Genomic DNA, 25,872 nt, shown 5'->3' on the forward strand with positions numbered 1-25,872 from the left:
CTCAGCCTTCCACTTCCCAGAATCCTCCTCTCTGCCTGTCCTACCTATACTTCATGCCTGGCTACTTGCCAATCAGTGTTTTATTTATTAACCAATCAGAGCAACACATTTATCATACAGATGTAGCAGGAATCTTAACAGGTCTTATTAAGAATAAACCTGAGGCCAGTTATTTGAATGAATGCTGGAAGATCAGAAAGACAAAACAAGCCACAGCCACATCATTTGCCTGTTCCTCAGCTGGTCTTGTTTCCTTAGACAATTACTAGTTTTAAATACTTTACATTGGATTGGATTGTTTTATATTATATGCAATATATGTGTGTGTGTGTGTGTGTGTGTGAATATACCATACATATTTCTAATCTTGTTGAGATATTGTATTTATACCATTCATTTAACAATGTAATGCAATTTGATAATCCTTGAATTTTAATATTACCAACTATTAGGATATATAGAAATGAAAGTTACTGATTAGACATTACAATCGAACTTGTAGTCATATTCTCCAAGATCAAACAGATATATTTTAGATAGACAGGACATCTTCAAACCCTTCAGAGATCTACAGAATATGGCATTTAAAATATTCTAATAACTTAGAATTTTTTTCTTCTTTGTTATGTCTATGAGACATGTCAGTTCCTGGCATTACCATTCTACTTCAGAGAAAATATGGGCATTGAAGAAACTGCATATGGAGTTAACTTTCATTGTGACAAATGTTAGCTACTAGACAACAAAGCATCCTCGAATCAACTGATGACAAACAGGACAGAAAGGGCATGAAACAAAGAACTACCTATTATTGCCAAAAACAAGTGTGGTTGTGGCTTAACAAAAGGCATCTTCTGAAGCCAGGACAATATATATGGCACCATCCCTGAAGTGAGTGGCCTTTGCAATCTGCAAAAGGTACTGTGACCTTTTCTTTGAAGGCAGTTGAAAAGGCAGTGGGCCAATGGCTTCTGAGGTGCAGTGGTACAGCAGATGAAACAGTTATTCTTGAAGAATAACTAAGTTCACCCCTCTCAACACTAGACTGGCATTTAATAGAGGGATGTGGAGAAGAACGGGATGCCAAGATGAAGCCACATATACACAGCCAAGAAAAATGGACAGCTGAAAACAAAAACAAAAACAAAAAAACAAACAAAACCAAAACAAAAAAATCAACAATTTCCAGAATTTAACATCCTGAATCATGACATGACTCTAATGGAATTCAGGTGTTTCTGGTACACAGACTGCTCTCACCAAATGTGACTTCAAACTGTTGACCTTGTATACATCCTAGTTCACAAAAGAGTCTGTCAGATATGCTAAGCCTATAGGCTGAAGATGATGCCCCAACACTGCAGAGAAACCTCAGGTGACTCTCCAGGCAGCTGGCCGTTCCTGTCAACTCACATTTTTTTGGAAGCTGCTTGCATGCATTTCCTATTTTTATTTTTATTAGGTAAATAGTATTTCCTTCTTTGGTCTCTGAGGCAGTTGAAGATCAGTTAGTTATAGTTACAGTTTTCCTTGTTAAGAATATCAGAAAAGAAACTCACTAGAGGTGTAAGTGTATAGATTTGAGAGATATTATAAGACAGTTCTGTTAGTAATAAAAGTTAGGATAGAAAGTGAATCATGTACATTTTGGACTTACCAAAATAGGATAGATAATGGAATATTTTCTCTGAATTTGTCAAATACAAATGGACGAGATTTTTTTTAGGTATTTAATGTTTATATATATGGTATAAAGTTATTGTACATTTGTATATAGTTTTTCTTAAATTAGTTAATTTTCTTCCTTCTTTCTTTTTATTAGAAAAGAAAAGGAGAAATATAGTGATATTTTATTTGTACTGAAATGTAATTTTAATTGTATATTAATAAAGTTGCCTTGGGGTCAGAGCAAGCCATAGCAGAAGCTGGGCTGTGGTGGTGCATGCTTTTAATCCCAGCACATGGAAGGCAGAGCTAGGCAAGATCTCTATGTGTTCAGGATGTAGCCAGCATGCCGACACATGCCTTTAATCTCAATACCAACCATAGAAGACCTGGAGGTCTGTACAGACAGGCAGTGACAAGGAGGTCATGTGGCTGGGTTTACAACCAATGAGTAGGCAGAACAGAAAGTCTATATAAAATACAGGACACAGGAAGTAGGTCTCTTGTGGAGAGAAAATACAGAACAGCATTAAAGGGTAAGGATTTCAGCTCTCAGCTATTGCTCTGACCTCTTGGCTTTTAATCTGCAACTGGCTCTGTGTTTCTTATTTAACAAGATGGTTACATCTACATACAGATCATTCCACAGCATATAGTGCTTTACTCGCATTGACAAAATTTTCACTGTTTAACAAATATCCTGTCTTGTTCTCTCACCCCTCAACTGAATCATAGTCAAGCATTCACTCAGATATTAAAATAAGAAGTTTGAATTTACTTTGAACACTTGTGTATTTTAGAGCAGAGTAGAGTATTCCAATCTACACTATTGCTGAATAGCTAGGTCTTATATATGGCTGAGTAGTTTATAAGAAACAATGCAGGAAACAATACTAGACAGGATATGCTTGGAAACATCATTAGAGAAAATAGTGAGAGTCATTCTAAAAAAGATAGGACTTGCAATGTAATCCAATATTTTTTGTCTATGTACCAACTATTTATTTGCCAGTGAAAATTCATTATATACAAGTTCAGGAAGATGATTTCTCTCTGATACTTTGAGGACAATGTCTGTCTATTCATAACAAAATTGTGAAGCCCTTGGGGATAAAGATGCATCCAAGCCCCGGAGCTCCCATTGGGACAAGATATGGAGACCCAAGCCAATTCCTGAGACTTATAAACCACTCGCAGCTTCCATCCTGCACCAGAACTCCAAACCCCCAGCTTCCATCCCTACATGGGGTTTACTCTTCTTGCTCTTGAACATTCCACTTCACATATCAAGTTCCATTAATCCTAGTTGCTTTTGGACAATGAAGCAGAGTGAAGACAAGGATGAAATATTTCAGTCATGTGCCTTTGTACTTGGCATAGTACCTGGGCCAGTGGAGATAACAGAGTTCATACAACCTTTCAAAGAAAGGTAAGTGCCTTATAATATCTACATAGATGACATCATGAATATTTCTGCAAATCAATAAACATCCCAAAATTCTATTAGAGATTTAATACCACTTTTTCTACTTTTAATTTGTCCAGAGAGTGTTTTGTTTTTCTCCCAGTTACCCTCTAGCTTCTAAGCCTTGAAGCTGAATAAAGAAAGGACTCCATACATTGTTGCATCCCGTGTGGTCTGCCTCTTCACAGTTTCCATATCACAATAACTGGTGATGTCTCATCAAAATGAACTTCATTCTATTTCAGTGGATGCCACTCTAACTGGGTAAAATAATTGGCCATAGAGTAGAGTCAACTGATGGACATGCCACCGATGTGTAGTTTTTAACACATTGCTAGGTCAAATGATATTTTTGGCACACTAGCTACAGAAAATTTTCACATAGACGTTCAGTTTCTCCACACTTCACTTATATGCATGTATCATCACTGGCCTTTAATTTCAAAGTCTATTTATTCATTCTTTCTTTACAGTAAAGAAGGATTGTATGGACTATAAATGATAGGTTTGCATTCTTTGAGAACTGTGGCTGTCCTTAATCGTGGTGACTGCTTCCTTCCCTAGTCATTTGCCTGAGAGACAGCTGTAGCATGTGATAATTGGCAGCAATTGACAGTAGGGATAGAGGTGTTGCCAGTAGCTCACCTTTACCATTATTTCATAAGCTGAGTCATATATATCTATGTGTGTGTGTGTGTGTGTGTGTGTGTGTGTGTGTGTGTGTGTGTATGTCTAATCTACTTATTCTCTGACACATCACATTTAACACTTTTATTTTTCATTAAGTAAATATATTCATTATATCTTTTTATTTTACCAATTTCAAGACTATCTACATTTTGTTTTTGTGTATATTTTATCTTTATTGGTTAGATGGTATGACTAGGAAGAAAGTGGAGTTATTATTCTTACCATAGACAAAAACAAAAACTGGTATCATTCTCTTCCAACAGACCTGTCACCCATTTTTTTTTTTTACATAAAACTCCATAATCTTTTTCATAAAATAAGTGAACAATACTTAAAAGGTAGTACATGCCCTTAATCTCTCCACTCATGACCTAAAGGAAGTGTATCCATGGAATTTGAGGTCCATTTAGTCTACAGTTTGAATCCATTCCCTACTTATTGACTAACTGAACATTAATATTACTCATACCCAAGATGAATACAGACATGAATTTTTACCAAATCCGTCTCTGGTATTTGAATTTATTTAAAAATAAATCCTTAAAAATGATTTTATGGCCACAAAAAATAAACCAGAAAGAAGAAAGATAAAGATTGTCAGGGTGGCATATGTCAGCTTTATTGTCCACTGAATATAAAGAACTGGAAGTAACAGAGCCAAATGTTGCCCAAACTATTGTGTATAATCTGACATTGGAGATTGCTTTACCCTATTCAGTTAAGTTCATAAGAAAATACTATAAAATCAATGGCTCACATATTATGTGTACTTTACATACTGCTCAATAATTTAAAAATGATATCACAAGAGTGTGAATTGTTGAATCCAAGATTGCAAAAGGCATATGGACAGATAGCCAGGCAAATGGAAGCACATGAATTGTGAACCAAAGGCTGTGGGGCCCCCAGCTGGATCAGGCCCTCTGGGTAAGTGAGACAATTGAATGCCTTGATCTGTTTGGGAGGCATCCAGTCTGTGGGACCAGGATCTGTCCTTAGTGCATGAGCTGGATGTTTGAAACCTTGGGCTTACTCACAGACACTTAGCTCATTCAGGAAGGAGGTTACAGGACCTGTCTGTACTGAATCCATCAGGTATAAATGAATCCCTAGGGGTGCCTTGATCTTGGAGGACATGGGAATAGATGGGAGTGGCTGGGGGGAATGTGGGGTTGGGGGCCGGAGGGGGGAGGACAGGGGAACCCATGGCTGATGCATAAAATTTAAAACACATAAAAAAATACAATCAGCTTCACTGTTTGGTCAAAGCCTTGTGCATTGTCTTTACCTTTTGGGAAAGTACTGATAAACCAGAGATATATAAGGCATTCTGTGGAAGATACTTATGGCTTGTTGTAATTATAGGACCTATATTCTCATGTACCTTTAAATGTTTTTGTAAGCTTCCATCCTTCTATGTCATCACAAAATCTCAACATATAAAAAGTATTTCAGTCTTTGGGGTTGCTTGGGAATACCATCCAGTACAGGATAATCCTTATATTGATTACACATGATTATCTGTTAATCTCTGTCTCTATTAATCACTGAATCCTTTTACAGAGGAGGAAATGACAACAATCAGTTTGCACTGGCCTTAGTTTTTCAGTGGATAAAGTCAACAGGCACCTGATCTTTTACCAAATATGTCTTTATCATTTGGATTTCTAGCAGGTGACTGTAAATGCATGTCAAAATAATACAATGTCATTCAATCTTCTGTAAAACATCGTTATAATACACCTAATTATAACTGTAATAATCTGGACATTTTTCAGTGGTGCTTTCAGGACCAAACTTCACAGACTCCCTAGTCATTGGGAAAGCAATGGACCTCTACAATTGTCAGCAGGTGAGATTTTATGTGGTAGTTTACAAGAAATCCTGTCTCTATTGGTGTCATATGGAGATGCCAAAAAGAGTATGAGGGAGAAACTGACCTTACAATTATGTCAAATGATATAGTTCAATGGTACTGTTAAGAAATTTCATGGGCCTTGCATATTTCTCTTTTTAAAGTATAGATAAGGGAATAAGTAATAGGTAAAGGGGTATTTAAGATGTCTTTGCAGAAAAGTGTGTTTAACAACTTACTTTAATGCTTGGTACTCATGGTTTTCCCTGTGTCCCAGGTCGTTCAACTTACCTTTGGACCCTTCCATCCTATCCTGAGTGATCATGAACAATTTCCTTATTTTATCAGATGGCCCCCAAGGACACATATCTAGCTCTGGCCATGATTTCTCATGATTCACTTCAACTGGAACTGGATTGGGCTGACAATCTCAGACAATGATCATGGTATCCAGTTTCTCTCATATTTGAGAAGAGAGATGGAAGAAAATACAGTCTGCTTTGCCTTTGTAAACATGATTCCAGTCAATATACACTTATATGTGTCAAGAGTTGAAACATATTATAAGCATAACATGACTTCATCTTCAAATGTTATCATTTATGGTGTTATCATTTATAGCTTTGAGGTATATAATATGGGAATCTCAAGACATGTAGAAAATATGGGTCACCACCTCACAGTGGGATGTCTCTATAAGTAAGAGTGACTTCACATTTGACTCATCTCAAAGGACTCTAGGTTTTGCACATCATCATGCTGAGATTTCTGGTTTAAAAAATTTTCTCCAGACATTGAGCCCTCTCACCACAATCAAGTACCTGGCATGTCTGGAGTGGATGAACTTTAACTGTGAAGGCTCAGCTTCTAATTGTAAGACATTGAAGAATTGCTCATCCAACGCTTCATTGCAATGGCTAATGGGACAGACTTTTTTTTTGTTCCCCTGTGCTCCCCCTTCCCGCCCCCATCTCCACCTTCCCCCTAGCCCCTCCCCTCCATTCCCATGTCCTCCAGGATCAAGGCAACCCGGGGTATTCATTTAAACCTGGTGGATTCAGTACAGGCAGGTCCTGTCACCTCCTTCCAGACTGAGCAAAGTGTCCCTGTGTAAGACAAACGTTTTAAACAGCAAGCTCATGCGCTAAGGACAGATCCTGGTCCCACAGACTGGGTGCCTCCCAAGCAGATCAAGCTATTCAATTGTCTCACTTATCCAGAGGGCCTGATCCAGCTGGGGCTCCACAGCCTTTGGTTCATAATTCTTGTGCTTCCATTGGTTTGTTTATTTGTCCCTGTGCTTTTTGCAATCTTGGATTCAACAATTCACGCTCTTGCAGACCCTCCTCTTCCTTGACAGTTGGACACCTGAAGTACCACCTGGTGCCTGGCTGAGGATCACTTCATCCACTTCCATCAGTTATTGGAAAAGAGTTCCAGCATGACAGTTAGGGTGTTAGCCATCTGATCACCAGACGAGGTCAGATCAGGCTTTCTCAGCTATAGCACTCTTGGGCATATACCCAAGGAATGCTCAATCACACCATAAGGGCATTTGCTCAGCTATGTTCGTATCAGCTTTGTTTCTAATAGCCAGAACCTGGAAACAACCTATATGCCCTTCAACTGAAGAATGGATAAAGAAAATATGGTACATATAAACAATGGAGTACTACTCAGCAGAGAAAAACAATGAAATCATGAGGTTTGCAGGCAAATGGATGGATCTAGAAAAAATCATCCTGAGTGAGGTAACCCAGACTCAGAAGGACAAACACAGTATGTACTCACTTACAGAAGTATACTAGATGTAAAACAAAGATGACTAGACTGCTACACAGCTCCAGGGAAGCTACGTAGAAAACTGGACCCTAGAAAAGACCCAAGGATCACCCAATGACAAAGAAATGGATGAGATCTACATGAACAACCTGTACTACAGTGGGGGTAATGAAGGGCAAGATTTGAGGAAAAGAAAGCTTAGGGGAGCAGCAGATCCCAGCAGGATCAAGAACAGAAAGGGAGAAGGAGGAATAACAGACCATGATAAATGAAGACCACATGAGAACAGGTATAGGCAGAGTGCTGGAGAGGTCCCCAAAAATCCACAATGATATATCCTCTGTAGACTGCTGGGACAGACTTTTGACCTGGAATTTAATGGTGGTAATTATTATATATATGATGCTGTGCATATCGTGGCCTATTTCTTCCAGGAGAAGCTTCTTTTTTTGGTTGTGAGCCTAGCCTTTAATGGCTGAGCCATCTCTCTAGCCCCAGGAGAAGGTTCTTAAGACAATGGGTAATGTGGAAGGATATCTATTGAATTGCTTGAAGGTGCTGTTTCTCCTATTGGATGATATTTGGTGTCATCAATGTGAGAGTCTTTAATAGTCTCTCTGATGTCACATTCCTGTTGATTAGGGAATATTTTACCAAATATAAAGCTTTCTGAACATTTTTTTCCTACCAAGAAAGTAAATCTAGAGGTTGGTATAAATCTCAATTGCAAAGGCAGTAGAGTGGGACACACAATTTATTCAGGTAAATCAATTAATTTTTACAGAGCACCTGAATATCATCACCCCTCTTCTAATACTGGAAACATATGAGTCCTTCTTCATTAATCCTCTCCCTGATAGGAAGATATTTTGTTCGTTAGTTGTCAAATAAATGGTAGTCTTTGTAGGGGATCATTTTCTAAAGTACTGTGAATCTGGGCATTGGAAAACAAACAGAAAATAATGATAGGATTATGTTCAGTACATCATGTGTATCTATATGTGTGGATGGATAGCTATCATTGTTTATGGATGTGTTTGTGTTTGTTTCTGAGTATCTAGGTGTATATCTGTGTTGATGTGAATGTGTTTCTGTTAATCTGCATATCTGTCTGTGTGTAGAACTTAGCATTTTTTGTCTTACATCAATGTTTTTCCTATAGGTTTGTGTTGCTATGTGTATCTTCCTGCATGTATTTGTCAGTGCATGGGTCTCCATGTACCGACATGTGTTATTTGTGTGTATTTTTGGATTTGATTGTGCTCATGTATGTCTCTGTTTCAGTGTATTTGTGTTTGTGTGTGGCTGTCTGTCTTTGGATTTCAGCATAAATTTGTCTGTACCAGTGTCTCCCTGTGCAATTGGTATCTGTATATATCTATGAACTTGTGAGTGTGTGTGTGAGCCTGTGTATGTTTTTTGTGAGTTTCTTTTTCTGTGTGTCTGTTTGGGTGCATAAGTGTGATTTTGTGTGTCTGTGTGTTTACATGTGTGTCTTGGCCTATATATGTATGTGTGAGAAAATAGTATGTAGCTGTATTATGTATGTATCTCTATATCTGTATGAGTGGGTGCATGTATGTGTGCATATTTAATATTTATGTTTTGTGTCTGCATGTATATCTGCATTTGTGTTTGGTAGTTTCCTCTGGGAGAACTGCAATTCTAGGGACATTTTGATAATTTTATTAATTCCCTTGCTGTCATTGAGATTTCTCAACTGTGCACCTTCAATAAAGTTGTATTTATGCTGAAATCAGAATATATTTTCTGACTTCAAGTAAGGGCACAAAAACTATAGAATGTTGACTATCTTTCAGCTGCACTCCATTCTTAGGAAGACCCACTTCACCTATACTATTGGTGACAATGTGATAATGAAACAGAAAGAAAAACTGCAAGTGGATTATGACATTTTCCAGATTTGGAATTTCCCAAATGGTCTTGGACTTTAGGTGAAAATTGGAAAGTTTATACCATATTTTCCACTTGGTCAACAGCTACATTAATATGAAGATGTTATAGAGTGAGCCACAGGAAGTAGAGAGGTGGGTCTGACCTAACTGTTCTTATTTCCATGACACAGCATTCTTTTTTGTGATTCCTTGTAACTTACTGAAATGAAATACATTGTCACATTAGGGACCATTCTTTAGCCTCCTTTAGTATGACTCTCCTTTTCACTCTTTGATATGATGTTTTATTAATTCTTTGAAGATACCAGACATGAACACAGTGAATATTTATCATACTAGAACATGTTTATGTCTTTAATATAAATATAAAAATGCCTGTTAGCACTGTTTAATATTATTTCCAATAAAGTGAAATTCTCTTGGCACTCTGAGTACTACCCAAAGATTTTCCTCTCTTCTTTTGAACCTCTGACAACAGTGCTGAAAAACTGAGGCTAATTGTAAATGAGAAGAAAATTACACATATGCAAAACTTTATTTTTTATTACAGACTGAGTTCAAGAATAACCAAAGCTACAAAGAGAATCTTTCTCTCTAAAAACAAATTAAAAAATAAAGAAATGGGCAGAAAGAAGGAAAGAAAGAAAAAGAAGACATACTGTTAATTAAGACCATCTCTTAATGTTTTATTTAAAACAAAAATTTATTCATTTTACATACCAAACACAGTTCCCCCTCACATTTCTACTCCTGCACCCCCAATCCTTACCTAACTCCCCTGAGCTACCCTTCATCCCTGCCTCTAAAAAAGTAAGTTCTCTCATGGTGGGACAGTAAAGCCTGGTACATTTTCCTAGCACCAGGTTTCTCTCTTACCCTATAATGTGTCTCTCTATCAAAATATCTCTTTCATCACTCTCCCACTCCATTTCTCCCTCAGCTAAGCCACCCCATTCCATCATGTTCTCATCCTCCATATCCACCCCTCAATTGCCCCTCTATATCCTCAGGTCACTCCTGGAGATCTCTGTTTCCCCTTCTCAAGGTGATTATTATGTCCCTCTTAGGGTCTGCCTTGTGTCCTAGCTTCTGTGGGGATGTGTTATCCTCTGCTTTACATCTAGTATCCATTTACCATGTTTGTGTTTCTGAGTCTGGGTTACCTCACTCACAATATTTTCTAGTTCCATTTATTTATCTACAAATTTCATGATGTCATTTTTTTCTCTACTTAGTAGTACTCCTTTGTGTATATGTACCACATTTTCTTGATCCATTTTTCACTTGAGTGGCATCTAGATTGTTTCCAGGTTCTGGCTATTATGAATAATACTGATATGAACATATCTGAGCAAGTGTCCTTGTGGTATGATTGAGCAACCATTGGGTGTATGCCCAAGAATGGTATAGCTGGGTCTTGATGAAGATTGATATCCAGTTTTCTGAGAAGTCCCCATACTGACTTTTGGAATGGCTGTACAAATTAGCACACCCACCAGCATGTGCTTTCCTTAGAGAAGGTTCTCAGTTTCAGGAGGTCCCATTTATTAACTGTTGCTCTCAGTGTCTGTGCTACTGGTGTTATATTTAAGAAGTGGTTTCCTGTGCTGGTGCAATGTAGGCTACTTCCTACTTTCCCCTCTTTCAGGTTCAATGTAGCTGGATTTTTTATTTTATAATTTAATTTAATTTTACATATCAGCCATGGATTTCTCTGTCCTTCCTCCCCCCCCTGCCCACCCCCAACCAACCCCCTGCCCACCACCCATTCCTTTCTCTTCCAGGGCAAGGACTCCCCTGGGAATTGAGCTCAGCCTGGTAGATTCAGTCAAGGCAGGTCCAGTCCCCTCCTCCCTTCACCCAGGCTGAGTGGTGTCCCTGCATAGGCCCAAGGTTCCAAACAGCCAGCTCATGCAATAAGGACAGGTCCAGGTCCGACTGCCTGGGGGCCTCCCAAACAGTTCAAGCTAGTAAGCTGTCTCTCTTATCCAGAGGGCATGACTGGGGGGGGGTTTCGATACACATTGATTTGATTTTTGTGCATAGCGATAAATACGGATTATTTTGCAGTCTTCTACATGTTGACACACAGTTATGCCAGCACCGTTTGTTGAAGATCCTTTATTTTTTTTCCTTGAAAAATTTTTCTTTCTTGCAAAAAAATCAGGTGTACATAGGTGTGTGGATTAATGTCAGTATCTTCACTTTGATTGCATTTGTCCACATGTCCATTTTTATGCCAATATCAAGCTTATTTTATTTATATATGTCTATAGTAGAACTTAAGTCAGGATGATAATGCCTCCAGAAGTTGCTGTACTGTACAGGATTGTTTTAGCTATGTTAGGTTTTCTGTTTGTGCTTATGAAGTTAAAGTGTTGTTCTGTGGAGGTCTGTGAAGAGTTGGGTTGGTATTTTGGTGGGGATTGAATTGAATATGTAAATTTATTTTGATGAGATTTCCATTTTTATTATGTTGATGATACCTATCCATGAGCATGGGAGACCTTATTTTCTGATATCTTCCTGAATTTCCTTCTTCAAGGACTTAAAGATCTTGTCATACCAGTCTTTCATTTGTTAGTTTAGAGTTACCCCAAGGTATTTTATATGTGGCTATTGTAAAGGGTAATGTTTTTCTGATTCCTTTCTCAGCCTGTTTATCATTTGTTTATAGGAGAGCTGTTGATTTTTTAAATTAACGTTGTATCCAGCCACATTCCTGATTGTACTCCTCATTTGTCGGTGTTCCCTGGTTGAAATGTTGGGAGTCACATATGTAGGCTATGATATCATTTGCAAATAAAGTTTGACTTCTTCCTGTCTTGTTTATGTGCTTTCATATCCTTTTGTTGTCATATTGCTCTAGCTTTGACTTTGAGTACTATATTGAATTTATATGGGGAGAGTGTACCGTCTTGTCTTGTCCCTGAATTAAGATGCATCACCTGGAGTTTCTGTCCATTAATTTGATGTTTGCTATCAGCTTGCTGTAAATTGCCTTTATTATGTTTAGGTTTACTTCTTGTATATCTGATTTCTCCAAGAACTTTATAATAAAAGAATGTTAGCTTTTTTCAAAAGCTTTTTCACCATTTATTGTGACAATCATGTAGGTTTTTTTCTTTCAATTTGTTTATATGATGGGTTATACTGATAGATTTTCATATGTTGAACCATCCCTGCATCTCTGGGTTGAAGCCTACTTTGTCACTGTAGATGATTTATTGATATTTTGTTGAATTTGGTTTGCCAGTATCTTATTGAGTATTTTTTGCATCAATGTTCATGAGGGAGATTGTTCTGTAATTCTCCTTCTTTTGAATCTTTGTGTGGCTTGGCTATTAGGGTAACAGTAGCCTCATAGAAATAATTTGGCAATGTTTCCTGTGTTTCTAATGTGTGGAAAAATTTGAAGAGCATTGTATTATTGTATCTTTGAAATTTTGGTAGAATTCTGCACTGAAACCATCTGGTCATTGGCTTTTACTCATGGGTAATAGGTATATTTAAATTGTTTAACTGGTCTTGATTTAATTTTGGTATATGGCACTTATATACAAAATTTTCCATTTCCTTTAGTTTTCCAATTTTGTGTAGTACAGGTTTTTGAAGTATGACTTTATGATTCCCTGGATTTCCTCATTCTCAGATGTTATGTCTCCTTTTCATTTATGGTATTGTTAATTTGGACATTCTGTCTCTGCCTTTTAATAGTTTAGATAAGTTTTTTTTTCCATCTTGTTGATTTTCTCAATGAACCAACTCTCTGTTTCATTGATTCTTTGTATTGTTCTCTTTATTTCTATTTTAATGATTTCAGACCTCAACTTTATTATTTCGTGTCATCTATTACTCCTGGGTGAGCTTGCTTCTTTTTCTTCTATAGCTTTCAGGTATGCTGCTAAGTCACTAGTGTGAGATATCTCCAACATATTTATGTAGCCATTTAGACCTACAGATTTTCCTCTTAGTACTGTCTCCTAGTGTCCCATAAGTGTCCCATTGAAATGTATGGAGTCTTTAATTTCTCTCTTCTATCTTCCTTGGCACAGTGTTGATTCAGTTGAGCATTATTCAGTTTGCATTAGTTTGTATGCTTTCTATAATTTGTGTTTCTGTTGAATTCTACCTTTAAGACAAGGTGGTTTGACTAATACAGGGGATTATTCTATTTATTTTTGTAACTGCTGAGATTTGCTTTGTGAACAAGTTTGTGGTCACATACTTGGAGTAGGTTCCATAAGGTGCTGAGAAGAAGGTATATTCTCTTGTGTTTGGTTTGAATGTTCTGTAGATGTTTATTAAGTCCATGTGAGTCATAACATCTCTTAGTTCCATTATTTCTCCATTAAGTTTCTGTCTGGCAGACCTTTATGGTGGAGAGAGTGCAGTGTTGAAGTTTCACACTATTAGCATGTAGAGTTTTATGAGTGACTGAAGCTTTAGTAATGCTTCTTTTACATCTGTGGGTGCCCTTGTATTTGAGGCAAAAATGTTAAGAGTAGAGACCTCATATTGATGAATTTTTCCTGTGATGAATATGTAATTTTCTTCCTAGCCTCCTTTGATTAATTTTAGTTTGAAATCTATTTTTTAGTTATGAGAATAACTACACATTCTAGCTTCATAAATTTGTTTGAATGGAAAGGATTTTCCCAGCCTTAATGACTATTCACTGTTAATTCCTGTCATTTTTTTTTGATGATAGTGTTGTGTGTTTCACTTTTGGGTATTTGTTGGTATGGGACTGTCTATTTCCTGTGTTTTCTTGGATGTTTCTAAATTCCTTAGGTTGGATTTTCTTCTAGTGCTTTCTGTAGGGCTGGATTTGTGGATACATATTGTTTAAATCTGATTTTTTTCATGAGAAATTTTTCTTCTATGAGTTTGTTGAATATATTCTCTGTGCTTTTGAGCTGCTGTTCTTCTCCTTCTTCTATCCCCATTATTGTTAGGTTTGGTCTTTTTAAGGAGTCCCATATTTCCTGAAGGTTTTGTGTCATGACTTTGTTGGCTTTAATATCTTCTTTGACTGCTGAATCTATTTCCTCTATTGTATCTTCTGTGCCACAGAGTCTCTCTTCCATTTCTTGTGTTCTTTTGGTTATGCTTGCATCTACATTTCCTGTACATATGCTCAGATTTTAATTTCCAGCATTCCCTCAGTTCGTCTTCTTTTTTGCCTCTATTTTAGTTTTCAATTCTTGCACTGATTCTTTTCCCAGTTTTATTACTTTTTCTTGGTCTTATTGCCTTTCTTTAAGGGATTTATTGATTTCTTCCAATTTGTTTTGTTTGTTTCTCTTGTCTCTTTTCCTAAAGGGATGTTTTATTCCCTCTTTAAAAGACAATAATTTTTAAATCATTGTTAAGGTCATTTTCTTCTGTTTCTTCTATTTTGGGATGTTCTGGTTTTGGTGATGCAGAAACAAATGGTGGTGCCACATTGGTCTTTATGGTGTTGAATATGTTCTTACACTGGCATCTACCCATCTTTTGCTCAAATCACTGCCAAATTTTTCTGTGTGTCAGGGAGCCACACTTGGTCTCATAAGCATTCTTGGTCCAATTGGAGCTCTTGGTCCAATTGGAGATGGTATAGTCTGTTTCAGGGAGCAGTTGCAGTCTTGGGGGATGGGTGGGTTTCGGCAGTTGAGTGGGCTTAGACTTTATAGTGTCTGATGAGGGGGTGGTAGTGAGCCCTGCCTGCAAGAGACCTGCCTGCTGACCTGCAACTTGAGCTGCAGTGGGTGGAGGTATAGGGGCACAGGTTGTAATCCTTGGCTTAAAGCCTAGAGGCTAAGGTCATCAGGTCGGAGAACAGACTCCAAATAGAGATCTTTTAAGATTGGAAAAACATATCTTTTATTTGAGGCTTAATTTGAGAAGACACAACATTTACCAGATAATTTGATTTTGGAAAGCTAATATTTGTCTAGGGTTACACCCTCTGTTGGTGGTGAATATAAGGACATTGAAAAGGAAGCTTTTGCTGTTTATCTCCTTGCAGTCACCAGTCTAGCAAGTCTGTTCTTTCATTGGCATCGAAAACTATTTATTTGGTAATCTAGTGAATACCGAAAATCAGCAGAAAACTTCACCCTCGTGGATTATGAAGTTTTTGGATTCTTGGTCTGTGCATTTGTTTACAATTGTTGGAATAGGTAAACCATAGCCTATAAGACATTAGATAGATAGATAGGTAGATAGATAGATAGATAGATAGATAGATAGATAGATAGATAGATAGATGATAGATAGATAGAGATAGAGACAGAGAAAGATAGAGAGATATAAGGACAGATTCATGTTATAAGTCCTTTTACTCCTGAGAACCCGAACTAGCACAGAGACAGAAATATGCTCAACAGTGAACATAAATTTTATGAATTCATAATGATTCTTACAGTATTATGAAAACACTAGAAGAATTCTACACATGGAAAAATAAGATATACTCAAATCACAAAGTAATAAAATGACAGCATTAGAACATCAGACACAAAGGCAACTGTTAGTATAATATCAAATAATGCAATAACAATAATAGGCCATAATTAGTAAATAATTCTCAGTAACAATTAACTGTTAATCTTCACATTTTCTAATCAAAATATGCATACATCAACATTGGTTTGGGAAAAAAGTCATTTTTGCTTCCAGAAACTAACCTCACTTATAAACATGCAGAAATCCATTCTGTAAATATGTAGGCGAAGAATGTTGAAGAAATAGAACAAAATAAAGAAAACTAGAGACTAAACACATTGATTTATGTGGTAGAAACAATTCTCAAGTAAACACTGTGTAATATAACTCAACAACACAACAGAAATACCTGTCCTGTGTCAAAGATAACATCATTCCAGGAATACAGGATGGTTCACCACATGCAGATCAGGAAAGTAAATGTGGCACATAAATACACTCAAGGATAGAAATACATGATATATGACCATCCAAATGTGGGCAAAAAGAGCTCTTAGCAAACATCCATTCAGAGTTAAAGTTTAAAACAAAAACCTGAAACAGTAGACTGAAAACATCTTGACTTGATAATTTTTTTATTGATTAATAATTATTGTCCAGACCAGTCACATTTAAAAAGATCAGTCCTATTGTCATCATTGTACTATATGAGAAGAAGCTCAAAGAATTTCCATTAAAATCATTAATGAGGTCAGATGTACATGGTGGTTTATATCTTTAATCCAAAGTCTTGGCAGGTAGAGTCAGGCAAATCCCTTAGTGTTTATGTCCAGTCTGGCATTGATAGTAAGTCCAAGCAAACTAGGTTTGCTTAGAGAGACCCTGCCTAAAAATACATGGTCAGAAATGGTTCAAGAACATACATATTCTCCACTTTTCTTGAAAATAGTCCTTAGTATCGTAGCAAGAACAAAAAGAAGTTGTAAACACTATAAACCAAAAAGAAGGGAAAGAATGTGCCTGCTGATAGCATATATTTTAATTCCAGTATTCAGGAGGAAAGAAACACAGGTCTCTGTGGTAACTATGTCAAACTAGTTTCTATCAGGAGTTGAGGTCTCCCAACAACATTGTGAAACCCTCTTTCATAAAACTGCCAAAGAAAAGGAAGATTTGTGGAGAATATGAAAGGCCCAGTGTATAAGAGCCACTGCAGTTTCAACACAGAACTCAGAATGAAGAGAGGATGCAAAGTGAAGACGCAATGATCAGCAGCTTTCTGAAGCAGCATTCAGATGACTCTAAACAGGTTTTGGATGAAAAAATGACTTTTTATTTTAAACTTTAAGAAATCCTTTAATTAGGATTAAGTAAGATAACTTTTATTCAGGTTCTCCTAGTCCTTAAAGCTTTTGTAAAGCATTTTCACCTCAGAAAACATTTCACCTTTCAGTGGTGACAATTTCAGTGAGCAACAATTTTTGTCAACTCAGCATGCTATCACTACAAATGTACCAGGCTCTGCCATTTACCTACTTTTTCTTATGCTGTCTGTTTCGTGCTTTGCAGTGGTATTTTATTAGAGTTCATGTACGCTATCTAAGATATGAGGACATACTTTCCCTGTTTCATATGTTCACTAGTTCTAGGTTGCAATGCTATTATTGTGATTTAACAGTGACTAAAAACAAAGTGAAGAAGAGTGGTTGAATAGTCTCATGGATTAGAATCACAGGAGGACATGGTAGGATTCTGGATTCTGCAACTGAAGCAGCAATCCTTAGGGGGGAAAACTCTACTTACTGGCTTGCTCTGCTTTATTTCCCATATGCCCTGTCTAGGGAAAATGCCCACAGTGGGCTGAGCACTTCTAAATCAAGTGCCTCTTTATTAAATGTATTACAGGTAAGACAACAGGCTAGTTCAATGAAGAGGATTCTTTTAGCTCAGGTTCCCACTAACTTTTTAATGTACTTTGTGGTAAGTTGACTAAAATTAACTAGAAAAATCAGTTTGCAGTGCCATAGTGTTTGCCCACAACAAACAACCTATTCTTCTTCCTAATTGTCCAGCAATGTGATGCTACTCAACTTTATATTAATGTTTCCACACATTATATAAATGACATTATATAATATACTAAGTGAAATCTGGTAACTCATTTGCTATATATAAAATAAGTTTATATCACCATGTTCATCTAATGCAGATATGGAAGAAATCAGTAAAACTATTGATAATAGCATATGTCTAATTATCCTCAGATGCCGCCTTCTGTGTGCAGTACTGATTGTGGTCCCGGATTCAGAAAATTCTGGCAGGAGGGAATGACAGCTTGCTGTTTTGATTGCAACCCCTACCCAGAAAATGAAGTTTCTAATGAGACCAGTGAGTGTTTGCAGCTAGATAAATTCTTCTCATGCTCATCCTCTCTAACCTACATAGGATGATTAAAGGGTTAAAAGTCCACTCCACAAGTCAAATACATCACTTTCCTATGTTCATTTTTACAGTAATGTGATCAATAACACCTTATCTTCAAGTAATACCCTTTGCCTTGTCATATAGCTTTGACTCGTTGAAAATTCATTTCATGGGTCATCAAAAAAAAAGTTTTGATAATCAAACTACAGTGTGAGGGAATTCTACAAAAAGCATTTTCTAGTGTGATTATCTCCTCTAAAATTACAGGTCGATTAAATTCCAATTATGAGTCTTTACTAATATTTATTTATTAAATTTAAACATGAGTTGAAGGCACAATGTATGTGAAAGAGTCAGTGGAGAACAGATCAGAGCAGCAGAGCCACTGAACTCTGTTATGTGGCTGCTAGGAACCAAATGAAAATCCTCTGTAAGATTAATGGAGAAAGGAATAATTACTTGTAAAATTATCAAAAACTGTTTAGCATGATACAGAAAACTTCAAGCAATATCCTGAGATCCTTTTTCAAATGATCAATGTAATTTGAAGTTTAGGAAATTGTGAATAAGACATGGCACCTGATGTAGAAAATATAATGTCCTGTGTTCAATATTTTTCTATATATCACCCATTTCTTAATGTTACAAATATAAGATTAAAATTGTTTTGTATGAAAGCAACTTGTCACAATATTCTAAATAGTGTTGTCGCCTACACAGCTCTTTTTAATCAAAAAATTATTTGATTAGAGTTAGCTCCATGCAAATTGCAGATAGATTATTTTGCTCTTTTATTGCCTGTCATCGTGTACAATGAAATGAAAGTGTATAAAAGACACTCATGGCAAGTAATATTATATAGCAATTAAATTCCTCATTGTAGGAAGAGGTACCCAACTCCTAGAAGTTTTCTTCTGACCTCTATGCACTAACAAATATAATATTTACTGAAGTAATTAAATAAAGTCTAGGGAAATTGTTTCAAATGTAATAACATAAAGGAGTAATGGGTAATTACAATGATAAATAAAACAAAATTTAAGCAAAAAATATTATTTTTTCACTTTCTGTATATATGTGAGATGAGTGGTTATGTGTACACAACTGCAGGTGCAAGTGAGAGGCATCCAATGTGTCTGTAGTTAGTGTTGCAGCCAGCTGTGAGACACATGACATGGGTGCTGGCGACTGAACTCAGGGCTTCGATAAGAGCAGAACATTCTCTTCACAGCTGAGGCAACTTTCAGTCCCTTAAGCAAATTAACTAATTACATATGACTTTAAATGCATTATTCTATATACAAAAGACTTAAAATCTAGAGGCATATTCTCCTCCTCAATAATCCTTTGATTCAGAGCAATTATAATCACATTTCCTAATATTGCCAGATTAGAGATCACGGGTAATTAATGGAGTCCTACTCCTCAAAACAAACATTCTGTGCTATCACTCTTACTTGAATGATCTTGTGTTGAGTTGCTCATGGTGTTGTATCAGTATCTCTTTCACACTGGAGGACTCTCACAGTCTCGGTCTCACATAATTGGAAATTCAGGGAGGAGTAATGTACATGTCTGTTCCAAGCAGTGATGGAATCTGGATAAAGGGGTTTTAAATGATAAAAATATACAGAGGTTTCTGCCATAAGTGATATATTTGCTTTTCTTTCTTTCTCTTTTGTCTTTTTAAAATTATATTTGTGTTATATTTTTACACCTCAGCCATGGGTTCCCCTGTCCTCCCCCCCCCCCGCCCCAACCCCCAACTTCCCCCTGCCACACCTCTCCATTCCCATCTCCTCCAGGGCAAAGACTCCCCTGGGGATTCATTTAAACCTGGTGGATTCCCTACAGACAGGTCCAGTCCCCTCCTTCCAGGCTTAGCAAAGTGTCCCTGTGAAAGCCCAAGGATCCAAACAGCCAGCTCCTGCACTAAGGACAGGTCCTGGTTCCACAGCTTGGGTGCCTCCCAAACAGTTGAAGCTATTCAATTGTCTCACTTATCCAGAAGGCCTCATCTAGCTGGAAGCTCCACTGCCTTTGGTTCATAATTCATGTGCTTCCATTCATTTGACTATTTGTCCCTGTGCTTTTCCAATCTTGGTCTCAACAATTCACACTCTTACAGTTCCTCCTTTTTCTCAACAATTGGACACCTGGAGCTCCACCTGGAGCCTGGCTGAGGATCTCTGCATCCACTTCCATCAGTTATTGGATGAGAGTTCCAGCATGAACTTTAGGGTGTTTGGCCATCTGATCACCAGAGTAGGTCAGATCAGGATTTCTCTCAACCATTGCCAGCAGTCTACAGAGGATGTATCACTGTGGATTTCTGGAGACCTCTCCAGCACTCTGCCTATTCCTGTTCTCATGTGGTCATCATTTATCCTGGTCTGTTACTCCTTGTTCTTCCTTTCTGTTCTTGATCCAGCTGGGATCTCCTGCTCTCCTAAGCTTTCTGTCCCTTGAAACTTGCTCTTCATTACTCCCACTGTCGTCCAAGTTGTTCATGTAGGTCTCATCCATTTCTCTGTCATTGGGTGATCCCTGTGTCTTTCCTAGGGTCCCATTTTCTAGGTAGCCTCCCTGGAGTTGTATAGCCGTCTAGTCATCTTTGTTTTACATCTAGTATCCTCCTATGAGTGAGTACATACCATGTTCATCCTTCTGAGTCTGGGTTACCTCACTCAGGATGATTTTTTCTAGATCCATCCATTTGCCTGCAAACCTCATGATGTCATTGTTTTTCTCTGCTGAGTAGTACTCCATTGTGTATATGTACCATATTTTCTTTATCCATTCTTCAGTTGAAGGGCATTTAGTTTGTTTCCAGATTCAGGCTATTACAAACAATGCTGATATGAACATAGCTGAGCAAATGCCCTTGTGGTATGACTGAGCATTCCTTGGGAATATCCACAAGAGTGGTATAGCTGGGTCTTGGGGAGATGGACTCCCAATTTCGTATGGAAGCTCCATGTTGATTTCCAAAGTGGCTGTACAGCTTGCATTCTCACCAGCAGTGAAGGAGAGTTCCCCTTGATCCACATCCTCTCCAGCATAAGCTGTCTTCTGTGTTTTTGATCTAAGACATTCTGACAGATGTAAGGTGGTTTCTCAGAGTCATTATGATTTGCATTTCCCAGATAATTAGGGATGTTGAGCAATTCCTTAAATGTCTTTCAGCCATTTGAACTTCCTCTGTTGAGAATTCTCTGTTTAGTTCTATAGCCCATTTCTTAATTGTACAGTTGGGCATTTTGATGTCTAATTTCTTAAGTTCTTTACTTATTCTAGATATCAGCCTTCTGTCAGATGTGGGGTTGGTGAAGACCTTTACCCATTCTGTAGGCTTTCACATTGTCTTGTTTACCATGTCCTTTGCTCTACAAAAGCTTCTCACTTTCAACAGGTACCATTGATTGATTGTTTCTCTCAGTGTCTGTGTTACTGGTGTTATATTTAGAAAGTACTCTCTGGTGCCAATGCATTCAAGACTACTTCCTACTTTCTCTTCTATCAGGGTCCACAATAGGGTCTTGGAGAGGGGGAACCTTCCAGGTGGGGATGGGAGGGTCCTGCCCTATTGCCAGAACCTGAGGACCAGTTTTTCAAGTCTTCCCCAGAATGGCTGGTGCCCAGGGGTGGGTCCTAGAGGTGGGTGCCTCTCTGACTATAAGCCCAGGCACTCACCTCTGGTCCAGGTGGGAGTTCCAGGGCAGGATAGAAGCTGGGGGCTCTTTTCTAAGTCTCTGGAAATGCCTGAGGTCTCTCTGGTCCAGTGGGTTACTCTTCTTATGAACAAGCCTCAGGAATACAGGGTCCTTTCTGCAATGATGATGGCACAAAGGGGTGGATTTATTAATATAATTAATTATTTTTGCATTTTCAAACATCAAAATTATTTAATTTTCCTTTATCATTTCATCCTCCTACTTACCTTGGATAAATTCAATCACCCTCAAATTCATGAACTCTTTTATTATTTGAATTATAATATACCCAATTAAATGTATTTCTTTGTAAGAGTTGCCATGGTGATGGTTTCGATTCACATCAATAGAAATACTATCTGAAACATTTACATTTTTTTTTCGGTTTTTTTGAGACAGGTTTTTCTTTCTATGTATGTAGCCCTGGCTATCCTGGTACTATCTTGAGCTTGAAATCACAGAATTCTGCCTGCCTCTGCTTCCCTTGTGCTAGGATTAAAGACATAAGACACCACCTAGGGCTGAGAATTACATACTTAAAACTAGCCACTAAGGACTTTTCCCTTATTTGGCTACTACTTCCTCCTAGGGCTGACTATCAAAGTCCAGCTATCAAACTATTGAAGTCAGGATAGCAACACCCCATGTGGCTGTCCTAATAGACTTGACTATCCAATTAAACACTTCATCCCAAGATGAGCTGCCCCTTTTACCTTTATGAACTGCCATTTTACTGAAGGGTATGTCTGTCTCCTCTGTATCCAGAGGAAGTTCTTTGTATTCCATCCAAATACCCATCTCCCATGTCTCTTTCCCTTTTCCCTCATCCTCTTATCTCCCATCTTTATCTCTTATTCACTTACATTTACTTCTGTGGTAAATATGTTGAGAACTTGATCCTAGGGTATCTCTTGCTGACTCTGAGGTTTCCTGCTGAATCTGTTTAGTGTTGCTTATATGTCAATGTTTTGGGGCTGACAAATTCACACTAGAAAATATATCACAGGTCTTGTCCCAGTAGAAGACACAGTCTTCATGTATAATGTGGACAGAATCCATAAAACAGAAAGAAAAAAATCAGTAGGCAATGTATCTGTGCTTCTGAGAATTTAAAATATACACTGTGCAAACAATGGTTAATGATTTCAGCTTCTTTCATTAAAGACTTTAAGTAACTTTATCATAACATCCACAATGGTACTAAAATATCTGTGCTTTCCTTAAGATGACAAATGGAATCATGAACACATGGTATATGGACAACATAATTATTGTTTAGTTTCCTTAAACATAAATATAATGAATGAATATTGTGAAATTGAAGCATTGCCATGGTTTACACCTCCATCCACAGAAAGAATGTATACATTGTTATGCTTCTGCAACACACTTCATTGAAATATCTGGTTTCTAAATATGCTGAATCTGCCCTAATCATACTTTCCTTTCTCCATCAGATGTGCATCAGTGTGTGAAGTGTCCAGAAGAGCAATATGCGAATCCAGACCAGAACCAGTGCATTCACAAATCTGAGCTTTCTGACCTATGAAGACCCCTTTGGGATGGCTTTGACTTTCATGGCCTTGTGCCTCACTGCATGCACAGCCTCGGTTCTTGGGATCTTTGTGAGGTATCATGACATGCCTATTGTGAAGGCCAATAACCACAGTCTCAGCTACACCTTGCTCATCTCACTCATATTTTGTTTCCTGTGTCCCTTGCTCTTTATTGGCCATCCCAATCCTGCTAAATGCATCATGCAGCAAATCACATTTGGAGTTGTATTTTCTCTGGCTATTTTCACTGTATTGGCCAAAACAGTTACTGTTGTTCTGGCTTTCAAAGTCATAGCCCCTGGTATGAATGCTGGAAGATCAGAGAAGTGTGAATAGAATCTTATGGCATGCATTCCTCATTTGTAAAGCAAATGCTAAACTCCTGGTCAATTTATAATAAGATTAAACCACAGGCCTGGCAAGAGCTGGTAAATGCTGTATTGGAACCCAGGGCACAGCTGCAGTGGCAAATGAGGTTCAAAGAGGAAACTAAAAATATAGAAAATGAATGGATGGCTAAAGATATATAAATCTCCCAGGATCAACTTGGTGGAGAAGGCCAATATGCTGCAATACTAACACAATATTTATAGTATATCCAAACCCTAATTCTATGTTTAATGGCGTCCTTGAATGCATGGGACAGAGTTGAGGAACCAGGAAAGAAACTGAGTCATTTACAAAGGTTATACAGGGCCCAAAGGCATCTTTCACAAATTTCTTACAAAGATTGACTTCAGCAGTAAATAGTATGGTCCCGAATTCAGAAGCTAGCAAGATAATAATCAAATATTTGGATTTCAACAATTCGAATGCAGCATGCAAGAGAATAATCAGACCATTAAAGGCAAGATCTGCATCCTTGGAAGACTGGATTAGAGACACGTTAATGTTGAGTCTCATGACCATAATGATATGTGGATAGGAGAAGCAATTTCAAGAGGTTTGAGGAATATCAGATGTTTTGGATGTGGAAAGCAAGGATATTTGAAAAGGGACTGTAAACAGGGCATTCCTAGAAACAATGCTTCTTCAAGGAACAAGGGCACCAGAATGCTCACTCCTTCTGGAGTATGCAGAAGGTGTGGTAAGGGAAAATACTGGACCAATGAATGTAGATCAACAAGGGACAGGCAAGGTAATATTTTGCTTTGTTCTTTGGAAAACTCCCAGAGGGGTCTCAGACAGGCTCCCACAGAAAATCCAGTTCAGACCTTTCCTGCAGTCATAGAGGAAACCCCTACTCAGAGCAATTAAATAACCAAATGACTATTGGAACAAACCAGGCTACTCAGGGTAGTGGAACAACTGAGACAGAGAAACCAGAAAATTCAGGAGAAACCAAAAGGAAAAATTTTTGGCAAACTTCTATAAATGAAGAAAGACCAAAATTAACAGTAAAAATAAATGGTGTTTTGTTGTCTGGTCTGGTAGACACAGATGCTGACATGACCATGATTGCACCAGAATTTTGGCATCCAACTTGGCCTCTTCAGGAGGTAAACCTTCAAATGTTAGGAATTGGAACATGATCTCAAATGAAACAGAGTGCAAGATGGCTCAAATGTATAGGTCCAGAAGGACAGAGAGGCAAATTAAAACCATATGTGGTTAACATAGCTATGAACCTGTGGGGTCAAGACCTGTTGCAACAATGGAATACTCAGATTAACATCCCTTAGACCTCAGAAACAATCATAAACTAGCACATGTTTCTGAGAGAAATATTAGAAGGTATTATTCTAATGAGTGGTCCCCAGCCATCCATATTATACAAGAACAGGGCAGAAACCTGATGATCTTCCAAAGACACTAACAGCTCTACCTTTAAAATGGTTAACAGACAAGCCTTTATGAGTTCATCAATGGCCTTTAACAACAGAGAAACTCCAGGCTTTAGAAGAGCTGGTAGAAGAACAGTTAAACGCTCAGCATATTGAAAAATAAACCAGCCCTTGGAATTCTCATGTATTTGTTATTAAAAAGAAATCCAGTAAATGGAGAATGGTAACAGAATTTAGGGCAATTAACAAAGTAATTCAACCAATGGGCTCTCTACAATCTGGAATTCCTTTGCCTACTCTGTTACCAAAAGGATGGCTTCTTATAGCTATTGATTTAAGAGACTGTTTCTTTTCAATGCCCTTACAAGAAAAAGACAGAGGAAGATTTGCCTTCATGATGCCTACTTACAATATTTCTCAAGTGGTTAAAAGATATCAGTGAAGAGTCTTCCCACAGGGAATGCTGAATAGCCCAACCCTGTGCCAATATTTTGTACAACAGCCATTGGAAATGATAAGTAATAATTTCCTTAATCTATAATTTATCATTATATGGATGACATTTTACTAGCTGACTCAAAAAGCAGATA

The 25,872-nt window shown here is 37.6% G+C and overlaps 1 pseudogene; it reads left to right on the top strand.

Annotated features, from left to right (window-relative positions):
* Positions 1 to 5,931: 5,931 nt before the first annotated feature.
* On the top strand, positions 5,932 to 23,834 carry LOC118575515 (annotated as a pseudogene).
* Positions 23,835 to 25,872: the final 2,038 nt, after the last annotated feature.

This window comes from Onychomys torridus, unplaced genomic scaffold (assembly GCF_903995425.1).
Source record: "Onychomys torridus unplaced genomic scaffold, mOncTor1.1, whole genome shotgun sequence".
In the NCBI taxonomy this organism is placed as follows: Eukaryota; Metazoa; Chordata; class Mammalia; order Rodentia; family Cricetidae; genus Onychomys; species Onychomys torridus.